Here is a 19793-nt window from a genome sequence, read left to right on the forward strand (position 1 = left end):
TATTTCTAATTGCTACACTTCACACCCAGCAGTGACAAAGTAAGGTACCCACACAGAGAAGGTTAAGAAGGTAAGCTGGGGTTCTTTCCAGGTGACAGGGCCCAGGCAATGTCTCTCTTCCTGGGTCATCTGCTTTCTCAGAATGTCTGTTGGTGCCCCTGGCCCAGAACCAATGCCGCTTTTAATGGTATCATTACGATCAGTGGTTCCTGTTTCCTCTTCATTTACAAACCCACAGTTATCGCACAGATTCTCAGAATATTTCATTGTTTGCAAGAAAGTCACTATTCTAGAACTGCTCCTTGTTTTGTTTTGTTTTGTTTTGTTTTGTTTATTGGAAGGAGCAATTTGGCTTTATAACTCCATCACCCTGCCCCACAACTTGGGGAGGTGTCGCTGGCTAACCAAGGGGACAGCCTTCATTCCCATGGCCCAGATGGACTCCTCTGACAACAAGGGGCAGAGCTAAGAAGACAACATGGGCCCTCGTGTTGCCTGCACAGCGCTCCGCCACAAGACCACACTTCCTTTCAGTCTTTCAAGGGCACATCAATATAACATAAATGAGACTTTCTAAAAAACCACCTAAAAATGCAGGTGTCTGAGTCGGCTTGGTCTACAGATTTATCAAAGCCTGGAGGAGCTGTCTTGGATGTTTTCCTCCAACAACTCCAGCCGTCGGTATCCACACATCCAGGTACGTGCTCCCATTCGTGACTGAATTGTGCCTGGTGTCCCTTCCTTGAGGACAGGGCTGCACTGTTCTCCATGGTGTGTCTTTGGGGGTAGCTGGCACGCACGTGCTGAGTCACCCAGCCTGACAGAGTCAGGGAACAGGCGATAAAGGGCAGGGGTGAATGGGCTGGAGGCAAGCCGCTAGGAAGGGAGTGGCCTTTTCTGGGAAGCTTCTGCCCCTCTGGTTACGGTCTGCTGACCATGCACACTTGGAGGTGGCAGGCGAGAGTGGGTCACAGCGCTTTTCTTCTCCTGCGTTGCTTCTGCATGAATTTTGTTGGTTTCCTCCTAGAGGTGTTTGGCCCCCGGGGAATCAACTAATAGGAGGCCGAGTCAGCTGGAGCCCAGGCTGCCAGGGCTAGGGTCTCTCTCAGAGCCTCGGGACATCCACCTGGCACAGGGCTCTTCCCACTTGGGACGTGCTGAGTGACACCTGCCAGGGCAGTGGTTCTCTGAGTCTGGTGTGATCACAACAACCGCAAGCCAGCCACAAGCCTCTGTTTTTGCGTGCCTGGGGTTTGCTGCGACGGTTACAGAAGCCGGGGCTGCGCTTCCAATGGGGTCAGATTGAAATGCGCAAAGAATTCTGAATGTGGGCCTTTTTCCCAAAGGAGTTAAAGGGAATAGACCAAGGAGGGGCGGGAGAGGAGCTGATGTGAGTGATCGCCCCCCAGCAAGCAGGGGGAGTCAGGCAGAACTGCTATCACCCCAGGTCCCGCCTGCACACCTGCCCTTTTATGTGGGGATGCTATGTAGGGCAGCCCCTCTCTGCTTCAGCAGTGCCCCCCACCCCACCCCTACCCCACTGCTTGGGCCTGAAAGAACAAGTTCATTTACAAACACAGACGCAGTGTCATCCCTGCTTCTCGGCCTGCCCACAGCTGCCAGAGGCACCGTGGAGGGTCAACACTGATGGGGCCCAAAGAAACTACTCAGACTTTGGAAACCCAGTCTGGAGATTAATCCTCAGGAAATATGACTCTCAGTGTTATCAGCACTGTTCAATAATATTATTTATGTATTTAAGAAATATCGAAAGCAACCTAAATGATTGAGAGTAAGAGGCAATTTTAATAAACTGTGGTCCATTTACTTGGTAGACGATATTTCAAAGCTCAGAAATGGAGGTCATAAAGATTTTGTAAGAGACTCAGAATGTTTATGCAAATAATCAAGGAAAAACAGGACCTAACGTTGCATTTGCAGGAAGTAAGGTCAACACAAGGCTCAGGAAAGAAGCACAAGAAAGCACATTTGAGTGTGCTCTGGAGAGACTAGAATTTTCTTGTCATCCTCTGTGGCAGGCTCTGCTCCCTCCTTTGCTCCTGCCTCCAACCGCAGGCCTCAGGCCTCCGTCTCTCTTCCCTGGGCCCCTTCTTCAGGCCCCCAGGAGGGAACGTTGGAGGTAGGGATGGGGTCATTTTCTCTTCCCATTTGCTCATTCAGTGGCAAGTTCACTCCTCATTCACTTACTTGCTCCTAGACCTTGGGCCAGTGGCTTCTTGCCCCCAGGCCTCAGTCCCCATGTCTACACACTGGAGAAACAGTCGCGTGCGCGCGCGCGCACACACACACACACACACACACACACACACACACACACACACACACACACAGGAAAAGGTTCCTCCCCCTCTTTCTGCCTGGACCCCCAGGGCTCCCTCTCAGCCTTCCTCCCAGATCATTCCCCCATCCATCCAGAAGACCCCCCTGGGCTTCTCAGTCGCCACTCCTCACATTCGGCCGTTCTTGCTCTGTTTTCCCTGCGATCTCTGTCCCACCACGCTGTCAACCTCAGAGAGCACATGTGTCTCTTGAGCATCGCTTGCCCCTCCGCCTGGCACAATACATATTAAATAAATGAGCAAATAAACATTGTGTCTAAAATGAAAACAAATCAGGGACTTGGTCCTTATCCCCAAAGAGCTTTAAGAGTGGTTGTGGGAAAAGGACAAATATTGTATGATTCCCCTTATGCAAGGCTCCTAGAGTAGGCAAATCCACGGAGACAGAAGGCAGAGTGGTGGATGCCAGGAGGAGGCAGGTGGGGGTAAGGAGGAGCTGGTGTTTAATGGGGACAGAGTTTCAGTTGGGGAAGATGAAAAAGTTCTGGAGACGGATGGTGGTGAGTGTGGCATGGCATTTTTAATGTACTTACTGCCACCCAGTTGGACACTTAAAAATGGTTAAAATGGTTAACTCAGGGTTATATCTATTTTGCCACAATTAAAGATTTTTTAAAAATAATTATGGAGAAAGAAATAAACATAATGAACTATTGGAGAATGACAAGACAATATCTGAATAAATGGCACAGACAGTATCAGGCAAGGAGTGACACACAGAGCTCAGTCCAGCCCCTAGAAAGAAAAACGTCCAGCCCTGAGGGCTGTGTGGGGGGCGGAATACAGTTTTGCACTGAGCATCACTCCCCCAGAAGGGGAGTGAGTTATTTTTAAGCCTTCTATTTGTAAAAGTAATAAAACTGTGGTACTATATGTTACAGAAATTTAGACAGTAGCAAAGAGCAGGGAAAGGAATCTTGATGCATTTTCTTCTAATGTTTTTTAGATATCCTTACATAGTTGTAATCACGTGGAATGTATGTCTTTATAAAGTCTACTCAAAGCATTTTTCTTGTTCCTACATAGTTTTCATAATTCTAATACTTTGAAAACTTTAATGTCTAAAATTGCTTTGAGTGGATTATCATACTTAATCTGTTACTTCTAAACATTTCAATTGTTTCCAACATTTAACATCTCTATTTATACCCTATTGTACTGAATCAAAAATTATATCTACTAGACAAATGTTCCAGACTGGAATTACTGAGCACATGGGTATAAACATTTTATAGCTTTAAGTGTTTTCCAGGCCACCAGCATGTACCAGTTTCACCCCACTTTCACCCACAACATGTATCACCTTTTTTTTTCCTGCCGGGTTATAGGTGGGAAATATTTTTTCAGCATTGTATGATAATTTTGTATTGGAAGATTACTACATTTTTTTAAAGACTTTCTTTTTTAGAGCAGTTTTAAGTTCACAGCAATATTGAAAGGAAGGTACAGGGATTTCCCATACACCTCCTGCCCCCACAAGTGCACAGCTCCCCATGATCAACATCCCCACCAGAGTGCTACATTTGTTACAACAAATGAACCTCCACTGGCACGCCATTATCACTCAGAGTCCATAGTTCAGATTCGGGTTCACTCTTGGTGTACATACTATGGGTTTGGACAAACGTGTGATGACATGTCTCCATCATTACAGCATCATACAGAGTAGTTTGCTGCCCTCAGATCCTCTGTACTCCTCCTGTTCATCCCTTCCTGCGCCCTAACCCCTGGCAACCATTACTCTTTACCATCTCCATAGTTTCGCTTTTTTTGAATGTTCCATAATTGGAATCAGGCAGTATGTGGCCTTTTCAGATGGGCTTCTTTCACTTAGTAATGTGCATTTAAGATTCTTGCATGCTTTTCCATGGCTTGATACCTCATTTCTTTTTAGTGCTGAATTATATTGCATTGCCCTCAAGAACCACAGCTTATTGATCCGTTCACCTACTGAAAGACATCTTGGTTGCCTCCAACTTCTGGCAAAGCTACCATAAATATCTATGATAGCTTTTGTGTAGACATAAGTTTTCAACTTCTTTGGGTAAATACCAAGGCGTGAGAGTGTGTTTAGCTTTGGAAGAAACCGTCAAATTGTCTTCCAAAGTGGCCATGCCATCTTGCGTTCCCACCAGGATTGCTCAAGAGTTCCTCTGTTCCACATCTTCATCAGCATTTGGTGTTGTCGGTGTTTTGGATTTTGGCCATTCTAGTTGGTCTGAAGTGGTGTCTCGTTTTAATATGTCCCTGATGACATATGATGTGGAGTGTTGTTTCTTAGGCTTCCTTGTTCTTTGGTGAGGTGTTAGCTAAGATTTGGGCCCATTTTTTAATTGAGTCACTTGTTTTCTTATTGTTGAATTTTAAGAGTGCTTTGTAACAGCCTTTTCTCATATATGTCTTTTGCAAATATTTTCTCCCGGATTGTGGCTTGTCTAATCACTCTCTTGACATTGTCTTAGCTGAGCTGAAGTGTTTGATCATAATGAGGTCCAGATTATTAATTATTTCTTTCATGGGTCAAGCCTTGGAAGAATATAGCCTTTTAAAACTCGGTTTCCCAAGTGGAACACCTTTCCTTGTAGTACACAGACCTGCCTGCTGTGTTATAGAGCTCAAGTAGAGAGCTTATGCTGTGAACAGGGCAGGAACTCAAAACCCTGGATCGGGTACCTGGTTCATCGCCTGTGCCTGGGGATGAATCAGGGCAGGCTGCTCGGAAGCAGTTATCTAAGCCCAGGGCCACACTCCGTGGCTGCTGGGGAGAGGCTCCTCACCAAGGCCATGGCAGACATGGCCAAGGCTCCATCAGCCCTTCAAAGTGAGAAAGGAGCGGGGCTGGAAAAGGCAAAAGGATAAAGCAAGCAGGACAGGACGGAGCTAAGGAATTAAGCAGTGGGAAGGCAAGAGTGCAGCCAGGGGGGCGAGTGAGGCTCTGCCAGGAGGACCCCCCGCTTTGGAGAGGACTGCTTGCTGTGGGACCTCCCCCCACTGTGGCAGGGTCTTGCTAAAAGTGAAACTGTAATTTTCCAAGGGTTCTGAAAGGGTTTGCCCTGGGAGGGAAGATGTTCCACTTGAGGGTCCACACTGGCTTAAAAACAATCCCTCCACCTGCTTTCCGTGACGAAGGCTCTGCTGCAGCGGCCCCATCACGTCCAGCATCACAGCCTGGGCCTGGGCGTGAAGGACCCTTGTGTCTTAACTCAGGTGCACCCGCCAGGCGAGACTCCATCTGCTTCCTCACACAAGACAAACAAGAATAATAAAGCTCCTCCGTGCTGAGGGCTGTGAGAGGTGCGTTCCTTTCTTGCTTACTTTCCCGAGAGGCTAACAGGGTGGATGGTAGTAACTAACCCCTTTAACAGGTTAGGAAACTGAGGCCCAGAGGGGCTCAGCAGCATGATCGAAGTCACACAGTGGTTACTAAATCGGAGAGCTAGGTTTCAACCCCGGGGCAGCCTGACTCCAATGCCTTACCTACTCCCCACACTTGCCAGACATCCCAGAGCTCTTCCTCTAGACTTGGAGGAACAGCGAGCCCAATGAGTCTGGGGAAACACGTGGGGAAAAAGTGATAAAAAGTCTGAGTTTTTGGATTATTTGAGAAAAAAAAGTTAAGCTGGCCCTTTCAAATCAGGTAAACCCAGCCCTACCAAATGGTTCAGGGGGAGAGGTGAGGCCAGAGGGGGTGAATCCGGAGCCCTAGAGACAGCACGGCTCATTGCTTAGGGCAAAGGCCGGTGTCCAGCAGAGCTGGGCTGCCTATGTGACCCCAGGCAAGCGACCCTGGCTATTGTTTCTCCCAGTGTTGTTGAGCTATAATTGATATACAACATTATATTAATTTCAGGTGTACAACATAGTGATTTGATATTTGTATATATTATGAAATGATCAGCATGACAAGTCTAGGTAACATCCATCATCTCACATAATTTTATTTTCTTGTGATGAGAACTTTTAAGATCTCTTCTCTTAGCAACTTTCAAGCATACAATAAAGTATTGTTAATTATAGCTGCCATGTTGTACATTATAATCCCCAGAACTTATTTATCAACTGGAAGTTTGTGCCTTTTGATATATGGGTTTGTACCTTTTGAGAATAAATAGAAAGAATACCTCCAACCCATTTCTTTTTTTTTAAGATGTTTTTTATTTATTTTGACAGAGAGAGAGACACACAGTGAGAGAAGGAAGGGGGAGTGGGAGAGGGACAAACAGGCTTCCCGCTGAGCAGGGAGCCCGATGAGGGGCTCAATCCCAGGACCCTGGGATCATGACCTGAGCCGAAGGTAGACGCTTAACGACCAAGCCACCCGGGTGCCCCATCTCCAACCCATTTCACCCACCTCATACAGTATTTGTCTTTGTCCATTTGACTTACTTCACTTAGCCTAATGCCTTCAAGGTCCATCCATGTTGTCACAAGTGGCAAGATTTCCTTCTTTTAAATGGCTGAATACTTCACTGTGATATAGATATATCTCCACCCATCCATTGACACTTAAGTTGTTTCCATATCTTGGCTATTTTAAACAATGCTGCATTGAACATGGGGATGCAGATATCATTTCAAGATAGTGATTTAATTTCCTTTGGTATAAAACTATGGAAAGAGCCAAGATGTCCGTCAACAGATGAATGGATAAAGGAGATGTGGTATATATATACAATGGAATATTATGCAGCCATCAAAAAACCGAAATCTTGCCATTTGCAATGATGCGGATGGAACTGGAGGGTATTATGCTAAGCGAAATAAGTCAATCAGAGAAAAACATGTATCATATGATCTCACTGATATGAGGAATTCTTAATCTCAGGAAACAAACTGAGGGTTGCTGGAGTGGTGGGGGGTGGGAGGGATGGGGTGGCTGGGTGATAGACATTGGGAGGGTACGTGCTATGGTGAGCGCTGTGAATTGTGTAAGACTGATGAATCACAGACCTGTACCTCTGAAACAAATAATACATTATATGATAAAGAAAAAAAAGACGATAGTAGGAAGGGAAAAATGAAGGGTGAGAAATTGGAGGGGGAGACAAACCATGAGAGACTATGGACTCTGAGAAACAAACTGAGGGTTCTAGAGGGGAGGGGCGTGGGGGATGGGTTAGCCTGGTGATGGGTATTAAAGAGGGCATGTATTGCATGGAGCACTGGGTGTTATACACAAACAATGAATCGTGGAACACTACATCAAAAACTAATGATGTAATGTATGGTGATTAACATAATAAAATTTGTTTAAAAAGAAAAAAATAATTTCCTTTGGTATATATATATACACATATATATATACCTGGAAGTATATACTAAATATATATGTATATATATATATACCAAATATATATATACACCCATAAGTGGAATTGCTGGATCATATGGTAGTTCCATTTTAAATTTTTTGAGGAATCATTATATTGTTATCCATAATGGCTTCACCAATTTACATTCCCACCAACAGTGCACAAGTGTTCCCCTTGCTCCACATCTTCATTAGCATTTTTATCTTTTGTCTTTTTGATGATCACCATTCTAACAAATGTGGGGTGATATTTCATTTTTGATTTGCATTTCCCTAATGATTAGTGATGTTGAGTACCCTTTCATGTGACTCTTGGCCATCTGAATGTCTTCTTTGGGAAAATGGCTATTCAGTTTCTCTGCCCATTTTTAAATAAGATTGTTTGGGTCTTTTTTACTATTGAGTTGTGTGAGTTTTTTATATTTTTGGAAATTAGTCCCTTCTCAGATAGATGATTTGCCTGGCTATTTTTGAATAGCCTGAAGTTTACCCTGTGGCGGCAAAGACTGTTTCATTAACTTAGAAATTCTAGTACTTTAAACAGTGGCTTGAACACAGCAGACACTCATTACATGATTAGTCTATTAACCTTCCAAAGAGGACAGAAGTTTTAAATATTTTGTTTTGAATTATTAAATATTTCAAATATAAAGAAAAGTAATGAAAGTCATACATAGATGCCCAGATACCCACTGTCAGATTTCGCCAAATTTTCTTCAGTTCTTTATTTCAAGATATAAAATGTTAATACTTACTTCACCCCATTCCACCCGCCACTACCACTCACCGCCAAAGCAATCCACATCCCGAGTTTGTGAGTTCCATCTGGCCCCAAACTTATCACAACACATTTATTATATAAGTATGTATTTATAAATAATGATAATAAGAAATAATAAGAGCATTATTTTGCATGTGATTTTATGTTTTATAAATGACGTCAGATTGTATGTACACTTTAGAAATTTGCTTCTTTCATTGAATGGCACATTTTTGAGATTCATCTGTGTTGATACCTGTGGATCTAGTTCACTCACTCTGTTATTTAACTTATCACCATTTATTTATCCATTCCTTTATTATTTGATATTTAACTTTATTCCAATTTTTATTATTACAAGTTTCCAGTTTCTACTCTTTGTTACCTCCATGAACATTCTTATACTTCAAAGTTTCTCTGAGTGATGAACCTGAAAGTGCAGGTGCTGGGGTCGGAGAGGGAGGGTGAGTTGGAGGAAATGGTCAGTAGCTTCATTTCTGCTAGATATTGACGAATTGTCTCCAAAGTGGATGTACCAATTTACAGTCCCATCAACACTGCGTAAGAGCTCTTTGGCCCTCTCCTCATGCTTGATATGATTAGTCTTGTTAATTTTTGCTAATCTGGGTATAAATGATATTAGTTGTTTTAATTTGCATTTCCCTTATTCACTTAAGGTTTAGGGTCTTTTATATGGATAATGGTTGATGCATGTCCTTTGTTCATTTTTAATTGAGTCACATGTCTTTTTCTTTTTAATTTGTAATAGTCTTATATATTATGGATCATGATACTCTGTTGCTTCTGTGCACTGCAAATATTTTCTCTTAATCTGAGATCTGTCCTTGAACTTTGTACTTACTAGTTTTTGTCCCACATTCTTTTTTTAAATTTTAATGTGGTAATATATTGTCAGACATTTATGGTTTGTGTTTTTATGTCTTGATCAACATATCTTGCCCTTATCCTATGTCATAAAAATATTTTTCTTCAAAAAGTTTTAAAGCATTTATTTTCACATTTAGCCTCCACTGCATCTGGAATGTATTTTTGCAAATGATTGGAGATAGGGGTCAAATTTTATATTTTTCCCAAGGAAAGCCAATGGTCACAGCACCATGACTAAATCTTTTACCCACTCATGCAGCCACCCCCAACATTTTCATATATATTTCTTCTGGGCCTTCTACTCTCTTCTATCAGTTTATTACTATTAAAATTACTACAGTTTGTAAATCCTGAAATTTGGAAAAACGGGTTCTCCCCTTACCCTTCAGTGAAATTATCTTAGCTTTTTGTGCTCCTTTAGACTTCCACATGAATGTTTATAGTCAGTCTGTTAAGAATAGTTGAGATTAGAGTACACAGACTCTGTATGTTAACTGGGGAACACTGACATCTTGAAGTTGTGTCTTCGTGTCTAATATGGTGTATCTCGGAGAGGACATTTCTGTCAGAACAAGCTCACTGACATCTGGGACAGACTGGCTTGTCTTCCAGCCTGAGATGACAAGACCAACCCACCTCACAACTCAGTTGGGAGAAATTTTAAAAGCATGAAGGATGTCTCGGGGCACCTGGGTGGCTCAGTTGGTTCAGCGTCTGCCTTCGGCTCAGGTCATGATCCTGGGGTCCCGGGATCCAGCCCCACATCAGGCTCCTTGCTCAGGGGGAGCCTGCTTCTCCCTCTGCCCCTCCTCCTCTGTGCTCTCTTTCTTTCTCTCTCTCTCTCTGACAAATTAATAAATAAAACCTTTAAAATTTTTTTTAAAAAAGAAAGCATGAGGATGTCTCTTGCACGTACACACACCCTTATACACTTGATCCCAAATGTCAGGGAACTAAACTGCAGGTCACACACTACTGAAATTCACCTTGACTAACCACGGGATGAAACCCACGGTGACACCGGAGACGGAGGGGTAAAACCCTCACCCTACTCTCCCAAATGAGATGAACTTTCTTACTTTGGGGGCATAATCACAATAAGTGATTCAGTGTGTGTGATTTCCTCCTTTTGAGGAGAATTCAGAAGAAACAGAAACTGTCTTTTCTGGCTTCGGGTCCTAAATTGAGGGTGAATCCTCTTGTTTCCCTAGGCTTGTGGAGTGCTACAATCCTGGCTCCTTCCATGGAAGGTGACACAACATGGAACTGGTTAACTGAGTCACAGAGTAAATCATCCATCATCCTTGATGGACTCTGAGAAACAAACTGAGGGTTCTACAGGGGAGAGGGATGGGGGATGGGTTAGCCTGGTGATGGGTATTAAAGAGGGCACGTTCTGCGTGGAGCAATGGGTTTTATGCACAAACAATGAATCATGGAACACTACATCAAAAACTAATGATGTAATGTATGGTGATTAACATAATAAAAAATTAAAAAAAAACTTTTTAATCCAAAAAAAGCATGTAATAAACATTGTAGAATAAATCCTAAAAAAAAAAAAAATCATCCGTCATCCTTAGCAAGTACCTCACAGCTTGTTGCCCATTTGGGGCATGTATTGAGCCCTCCTGTCCTTTGCAGGGCCTCGAAGGGAAGGCGTTTCAGTAATCCCCGCCTTATGATGCTTACCTGCAAAGTACAGCCATGCTGTGACCTCACCAAAGCTGCTTGGCCCCAGGGTTCCCAAGAATCGTATTTGAAGTGCAGGTCCATATGAGTGGATCTTTCACATTTTCACCAGATTCCCTCCCCCTCCCATCAGGGTGTTCCAACACCCCACACCCTCCCCAACTCCGAGGCAACTCTAGCTCTGCCCTGGTGAGCTGTGACCCCTCTCCTCATGACCTACAGAGTGTCCACCTTTAATAAATTTGCCGAGAGTCCTAGAGGATGGGGAAAAGGGCAGCACTGGAATTGGAAAGCACTTGGGGACATTGTTGCTCCTGCATCTCTGGCCCCGGGATCTCTGGCCCCGGGATCACCTGGGGTATGGTTCACTCACTTCAGATGAGCAGCCCAAGTGCTGAGGTTAGAGAAAGTTGCTTATGTCATGTGACCTCCTGAGGAAAAGCACTTTTAATCTCCTTTCATTGTTTTGAAGTTTAATAAAAATCTTATCAATACGATTTTGTCAGAAAAACTAATAGTTTGCTACTCATAACTAATAATTGTTTCCCAAATCCACCATCACCACATCGGTTGGCGTAATAATTTTCTGTGCATTCATACACACGCACACACACACATGCACACACGTAATTTTTATATAAAAGAATCATAATGTATATATTGTTCTGCAACTCATTTTTCACTTAATAGATGTTAGAATTTGTTTTATTCCAGAACATATGAATGTATAGACTTACTTTTAACTGTTACATGGTATTCCTTTAGGTCAGTGAACCGTAATCTAAATTCCCACTGCCCCATTGATGAACAGTGGGTTTTCTCCAAAAATTCACTCTATAGGCAGGGCTTCATGAATGTTTTTATAACTGCCTCATTGTGTACAGCTGTGAGGAAGCACATTTTGCTGCACACATAGCCAGTCACAATGTTGCTCAGGCATATGCTGGAAAAACATTGAGAAGTAGTTATTTATATGGATGGCACAGGGCAACAAATAAAAAGAGTTACAAATACGATAGATATTAATCTAACCACACCAATAATCACTTTCAATGGGAATGGTCTGAATACACCAACTAAAAGATCGTCAGGATATAAAAAACAAGATCCAACCATATATTGTCTACAAGAAGCCTAAAGGTAAAGTTTCAGATGGGTTGCAAAAGGATGGGAGAAGTTGTATCATGCTAATGCTTATCAAAAGAAAGCTGTTTCTTTTATAGATATATTAATTTCAGATAGGGCAGACTTTAGAACAAGAAAAAGTATCAGGATTAAAAAGGGACATTACATAATGTTAAAGAGTTCTGTTCTCTGAGAAGACTTAGCAATCCAACATGCATGCACCTAACAACAGAGTGTCAGAATCTCTGAGACAAAAACTGGCCTGACTGCAAAGAGAAAGAGACAAATCCACCATTACTGTTGGGTATTTCAAATCCTTCTCTAAGCAATTGATAGGTCCAGCAGACAGAAAATCAGTAATGAGTTAATTGACATGAATAGTACTATTAACAAACTTGATTTAGTTGACATTCATAGAATACCCCATCAAACAACAGCAAAATACAAATTTTTCCCAAGCTCACACAGAATATTTCCCCAAACAGACCACATTCTGAGCCATAATACACATCTTAACAAATTTAGAAGAATAGAAATAATACAAAGTATGGTCTCAGATTACAATGAAATTAAGCTAGAAATCAGTAACAGAAAAATATCTGGAAAATCCCTAAATATTTGGAGATTAAACAACAAACTTCTTAATAACACGTGGGTCAAAGAGTAACTCTCAAAAGAAATTTAAAAATATTTTTGAACTAAGTGAAAATGAAAACACAACTTACCAAAATGTGTGGGATGCAGCAAAAGTGGTGCTTTGAGGGAAATTTACAGCATTAAATGCCTGCATTAAAAAGGAAGGAAGATCTAAAATCAATAACCTAAGCTTCCACCTTAAGAAATGAGAGAAAGAAGAGCAATTTAAGCCTGAAACAAGCAGAAAAAGAGAAAAATGAGAGCAGAAATCAATGAAATGGAAAACAGGGAAACAATAGAGAAAAATCAATAAAGGTAAAGCTGGTCCTTAGGAAAGATCAATAAAATTGATAAATTGCTCACCAGGCTAACCAAGAAAGAAAGGGAGAAAACACTAATACTAATATCAGAAATGAAAGAAGGGTGATCTCTACCGATCACATGGACCATGAAAGGACACTGAAGGTATACCATAAATGGATGGGGCTACTCGTATATGACAGACTGGGCTATTCCTCATCTGGTTAGTCCTGGAAAAAAGCAAAAGACTCCAGCTTCCTACACCTTACTTTCCCCTCCATCTCCATCAAACTCCCTTTATCTTAGGAACAATGAAACAGGAATCTATCAATACCAGGAAAATCATGTAATCTCACTGAAAATCACTTTCCCCCATATTTCAGCCAATTACCCTTAGAACTTACCACTCTTAAAAATGTTTTTAAAGCAACACACACACACACACACACACACACCTCGATTCTATAAGCTTGAGGCACCACAGTTCCCCTACCTGCTTTGTGTGTCACACTGAAAGTTCTGTTCAGGACCAGGGGCAGCAGAGTAAAAAGGAAAATTCATGGTATCTGGTTTGATGGGGTGGATTTTTTTCTTCTTCAATAGGTGTTTTGCAGGAGAATAAACATAAGCATAATTCCTAGGATGTAAGACTTGGAAGAGAGTAACCTCCTCACATTACAAGTCAGAAAACAGAAATACAAAAGGATAAGAACAAACAACCCACATACGACAAAGAAAATTCAACGATCATCAGACCTGCAGGGGAAAAAAGGCAACTTCAATAAAAATCAAAGCAAATTTTTTAGAAGTATCCCATTTCTTATCTCAAAAATAAAACTGTCCTGCTTTTGGTTTTGTTAATTTGACACCTGCTATGGACCAGAGTTCAGTGAAGCAAGCACTCCCATGTGGCAGCCAATCGTGTGCATTTGTCAAGTCCTTAGGAGGCCAGTTTGGCTTTCAACGTCATTTCCCTCCAAAAATCCAGACCAAGAAAATAATTTTTTCATTTTTTAAAGACTTTATTTATTCATTTGAGAGACAGAGAGAACAAGCGGTGGGGAGGGGCAGAGGGAGAGAGAATCTCAAGCAGACTCCACACTGAGCAGGAAGCCTGACTTGGGGCTCCATCCGAGGACCTTGAGATCATGACCTGAGCTGAAGGCAGATGCTCCACCAACTGAGCCACCCAGGTGTCCCAGGAAAATAATTTAAAAGCCAAAAAAAGGTATATATGCCAATTTGTTTATTTGTTTGTCCTCATACACTTCATAACATCACTTTAAAATATGGAAATAAAGATGAGTAAGTCCTGGGGATGTACTGTACAGCATGGTGAATATAATCAACAATACTGTTGTATGTTTGAAAGTTGCTAAGAGTAAGGGGTGCCTGGGTGGCTCAGTCGTTAAGCGTCTGCCTTCAGCTCAGGTCATAACCCCAGGGTCTTGGGATGGAGCCCCACATCAGGTTCCCTGCTCGGTGGAAAGCCTGTTTCTCCCTCTCCCACTCCCCCCTGCTTGTGTTCCTGCTCTTGCTATCTCTCTCTCTCTGACAAATAAATAAATAAAATATTTTTTTTTTAAAAGAAAGTTGCTAAGATTAAATCTTAAATGTTCTCAACTCACATACAGAGGCAAAAAAAATGTAACTATGTGAGGTGATGGATGTGTTAACTCTTCTTATTGTGAAATCATTTCACAATACATACATATATCAAATCAAATCATCATATTGTACACCTTAAACTTACACAATGTTACATGTCAGTTATGTCTCAATAAAACTGGAAAACATTTTAATAAATAAGTAAAATATGTAAAGCACAAACTGTTAGAAATATAAAAAGGAAATGGTAAATCCACATAGTTTGAAAACTTACAGTTCTTTCAGAAATTAGCAGATCAAATAGATAAAAATAAAGGACATAGTAGGTATGGATAATGTATTTTACTAAGCTTGATCTAACATATAGAATTTTGTACTCAATCATTCATTCAACACTATGCTTAAAGTAATTTACAAAATCAATCACCAATCAAAAGCTCAAAAAATTCCAGAAAACTTAAATATGGGCCACATTCTCAGACCGCAGGACAATAAAATTAAAAATAAATCTATCCACTTAAAAAATTGTTAACCCCTTTTAAGAACTCTCGGGGTAATTAAGAAATAAAAATTGAAATTACACACTATTTAAAAAAATAATTAAAAAAAGAAATTACATGCTATTTAGAAATCACTGTATCATAATGAAAAAGTAGACACAACCTAAATGTCCAACTAATTGGGGATTAATTGGACAAAATATGAGCAGACTATTATGCGGATATCAGGTGAGATTCATGACAAACATGTTATAAAAGAAATGTATATGACATAAGAATTTTTAAAAGCAGGCTGGAAACCTGAATAGAAAATACGATGACAGTGTTAGAAAAAAAATTTAAAAATACATCTTAGACTTAGTATAGACTTAGAACAAAAAAGGACAAAAAAAAAAATACACACACAAAAAAAAACCCAACCTATTGAGAGTGACTATAGTTCCATATTGGCACCATCGGTGATTATTTTTCCTTTTCTTTTCTATTTGATATCTTCCAAAATATTTTTAGCCTAAAAAAGAAGGCAAAACTTTGTACTGATTGTATACATTTGAGGCAGAGAGAGATTTAGGGATCTGCCGAGCCACAAATTCAGTGCAGCCGCACCCCCCCCCCCCCCACACACACAGGGCATCCCCTGCCCCCCTGGGTCTAATCAGCTCTGGATCCATGTGAATAATCAAAAACGAGGATTCCTGTCACCAAAAGAAATAGACTGGGCCTAGTGACTTCTTAGTGGCTGACAGCATGACGGATTTTGACCTAGGGGCTCTGGTTCCAAGCACCGCCTTCCAAGTAAACTAAAACCAAACGCGCAATGAAATCGGTGAAAAGGCCAAAGGAACCTCCCACCTTAGGGCTCCGAGGCTTTCCCTCTCCCTGCAACCGCCGCCGGGACCCATCTTCGCCCAGCGACCTCCGCGTCCCGCGCGGGAGGCCGGGGACCGGATGCTCCACCTGCCCCCAGGACTCTCCCAGCGCCCCCCCCGCCCCCGCCCACTGACCCCATCCGCTTCCTGCCCTGTGCTGCCCTCCTCCTACTCTTCCCCCCAACCCCCGGTCCAGGGCCCCTCTCGGGGCTGCAGGTCCGAAGGAGCGAGCGAGAGGATCCCCGCCCGCGGCCCCTCCGCGCCTCGGCCGAGGGGTCCCCGCTAGGGGACCCCCGGGGAGCGACCAGGTTAGTCCTCCGACCCGGCCTCCCGGCTCCTGGAACGGCCCAGGATCTTCAGCCGATCCTTTTCAGGATGGAGAATTGGGAGAAATCCTAGCCTGGCCCAAAGAAGAGGGGTGCTCCAATTGGGGATTCCCCCCGCACTGGTGAAGCGTTGACATTCTAGCTATTTCCAGGGACGAGCCATTGCACAGATGGCTTAAGACTAAAGGTAGCTATTGAAGCATTGGGGGCGATTAAGAGTCTACCCCAGGTATCTCCCCGCCCAATATTGGGCCAGAAATTCCATCTTTAGTCATTTGATCCCCTGTAAAAAGGCAAATCCCGCCCTCCACCCCACCCCACTTCCCAGTAGTAATCCCGGTCACCAAAGAAAAGTAGGGCTCGAAGGAGCCCGTAAGAGGACTTGGGAGTCGGGGTGGTGATCCTGGGAAAGGCAGGGGCGGGGCATACAGGGGCTAGGTGGCGAGGTTCAACTGGCCTGGGCACCGCGTGGCTGCGCGGGAGCTTGCGCCCGCTTCAGTTTTGCTTGTGATCCAGCGCCTATTGAATTCAGATTACCTCCCTCTGTCCACCCAATCAACCCCCAACAGGGTCAAAACTAGAGCAACATCGCCCCCTGCTGGACCCAGTGACCGTGAGCTTTCATCCAAGGTGGGCGAGGGGCGGGCCTCGTGGCGAGTGAGTGGAGGCCTTCCTTAGTGACTTGTAGTAAAATGCTCACCCTCCTGGAACTTCTATAACATAAATGGGTTCGACTGGGTCTTCTTGAGTTCACTCCCAACTCTAGATTCTAGATCCCTCCTCTCTCCTTCCCCTGCCAGAGGCCCTGAGGCACTCATTCCTCTTTCCACTCCCACCTCGTGGTCCTGTCCAGCCTACTCTGGCACCTCAGTTTCTGCCTCTGTGTTGCATTGAGCTCTGTGCCCTTCCGGGGCAGGGGCATAAGGCCAGGACCTGACCTTTTTTTTTTTTTTTAATTCAATTAATTAACATGTAGTGATTTATTAGTTTCAGAGGTAGAGTTCAGTGATTCATCAGTGGCATAGAACACCCAGTGCTCATTATATCAAGTGCCCTCCTTAATATCCATCACCCAGTTCTCCCATCCCCCACCTACTTCCCCTCCAGCAACCCTGTTTGTTTCCTACAGTTAAGAGTCTCTTATGGTTGGTCTCCCTCTCTGATTTTGTCTTATTTTATTTTCCCTCCCTTCCCCTATGATCCTCTGTTTTGTTTCTTAAATTCCACACATGAGTGAGATCATATGATACTTGTCTTTCTCTGATTGCCTTATTTCACTTAGCATAATACCCTCTGGTTCCATCCATGTCATTGTAAATGGCAAGATTTCATTTTTTGATGCTGAGTAGTATTCCATCGTACATATATACTACATCTTCTTTATCCGTTCATCTGTCCATGGACATCTGGCCTCTTTTCGTAGTTTGGCTATTGTGGACATTGCTGCTATAAACATTGGGGTGCAGGTGCCCCTTCAGATCACTACATTTGTATCCTTTGGGTAAATACCTAGTAGTGCAATTGCTGGGTTGTAGGGTAGCCCTATTTTTAACTTTTTGAGGAACCTCTATACTGTTTTCCAGAGTGACTGCACCAACTTGCATTCCCACCAGCAATGTAGGAGGGTTCCTCTTTCTCCGCATCTGCACCAACATTTGTTGTTTCCTGACTTGTTAATCTTAACCATTCTGATCAGTGTGAGATGGTATCTCATTGTGGTTTTGATTTGTATTTCCCTGATGATAAGTGATGTTTAGCATTTTTTCAATTGTCTGTTGGCCATTTGTATGTCTTCTTTGGAGAAATGTCTGCTCATGTCTTCTGCCCATTTCTTGACTGGATTGTTTGTTTTTTGGGTGTGGAGGTTTATAAGTTCTTTATAGACCTTGGGTACTAACCTTTAACTGATAAGACGTTTGCAAATATTTTCTCCCATTCTGTCGGTTGTCTGTTGGTTTGGTCGACTGTTTCCTTTGTTGTACAAAAGCATTTTATCTTGATGAAGTCCCAATAGTTCATTTTTGCTTTTGTTTCCCTTGCCTTTGGAGATGTGTCTAGCAAGACGTTGCTGCGGCCGAGGTCACAGAGGTTGCTGCCTGTGTTCTCCTCAAGGATTGTGATGGATTCCTGTCTCACATTTAAGTCTTTCATCCATTTTGAGTTTATTTTTGTGTATGCTGTAAGAAAACGGGGCCTTGACTTTCTTTAGGGGCCACTGTTTTTGGGGTAAGAGTGGGAAATGTGCTGGCTGCCCTGTTAAGGTCCTTGCCATGCACAGAAAAATGAATTCTGTGGGAAATGGTGGGAGGGCTTCAGGCTCTGATTCAACCAGGGTGGATATTTTAGACTTCTGACAAGCTAGCCCAGAAAATGATGCAGAATGAGCAACTGAGAAGAGAAGAAGGTTTGCAGTCCTTACAATGACCCCACCTCCTCTCCATCATCAACTCTGCCTCAGAGGACCTGGCTGGTGCGGGTTCCCAAAACACACTGCGCCGCTTCTAGCCACCTTGCCTTTGCAACAGTATGTGCCTTCAGCCTGGCTCCCAAGCTCTACACTTGGCCTCCTTTAAGACTGGGTTAAGGCACAGCTGTGCGCATCGCCCTGGTCGCCCTCCCCCAGCCTCCCTCCGCCCCCCCGCAAGGGTGGTGACTTCGGCTGGGCTCCTGTCCTTGCTGCACCCACCACATCCTGGCACCCCCATCTGGCGTCACGTGTTTCCTTGCCTGTCCCCACTGCTGGCGTGTCTCTCAGCACGGGGACCCGCAGAACTCGAAAAGGTCCCCTGAAACAGGACACCAACTGCACACCCCACCCATACCCCAGCTCCATGTAGCTCCTCTGCACCGCACTAGTACCTGGGGGGCCATAGAAACATTGTCCCCAGTCCAAGGGAGAAGCTGGCCATGGGGCAGAGGGGGGTCCTATTTCAGGGCTCCGCCTCTGGGCACATGTAGGAACATTCCTGATGGACAGTTCACCTCAGTGTCTGAGGTATGGAGAGGAGCTCATTTCTCTCATCCCTACTGGACTGAGAAGGTGCAGACCATCCTGAGAAGCCCTCTAACCCCCTCCATTCCGCCCCCACAACAGACGGAGGGGGGAGAAGCTGGAGGACTGGAGGAGGAGGGGGCGAGGGCAAAGCCCTGGGGTTTCTCGGTCTTTGCTCCCCTTCCCAAGCTCGCCTTTTCCGCCTCCCCTCTCCGTGCTCGCAACTCCCTCCTCCCGCTGCCGGAGGAGAAAAAGCTTCTAAATGGGTCAGGTGCCGCACGACCAGTGGGAGCCTTTGCCGCCTGCGCTCTGGCGTTGGTGGGGAGCTGTGGAAACAATCGCCCTCCTCTCGCGCCATGTTTCCATTGCGGCCCCCCCCCCCCCCGCGGCTTCCACGACTCACCGCCCAGGTACCTGAAGAGAACC

At 43.7% G+C, this 19793-nt stretch overlaps 1 protein-coding gene across 2 annotated transcripts in view; it reads left to right on the forward strand.

Annotated features, from left to right (window-relative positions):
• Positions 1–303: 303 nt before the first annotated feature.
• CD8A (CD8 subunit alpha) overlaps positions 304–19793 on the forward strand; it is a 35198-nt gene continuing 15708 nt past the window's right edge. The window contains exon 1 of one of the 2 annotated variants that reach the window (XM_028122397.2): positions 304–697. The gene's annotated coding sequence lies outside the window, so the exon portion shown is untranslated. Of the gene's footprint in view, positions 698–16304; positions 16358–19793 lie in introns of those variants that run through there. The other variant, XM_088026428.1, reaches the window with a different exon arrangement.

The sequence above is a fragment of the Eumetopias jubatus genome, unplaced genomic scaffold (assembly GCF_037043125.1).
Source record: "Eumetopias jubatus isolate StellerSeaLion01/CBP00866 unplaced genomic scaffold, mEumJub1_p1.0 scaffold_9, whole genome shotgun sequence".
NCBI lineage: Eukaryota > Metazoa > Chordata > Mammalia > Carnivora > Otariidae > Eumetopias > Eumetopias jubatus.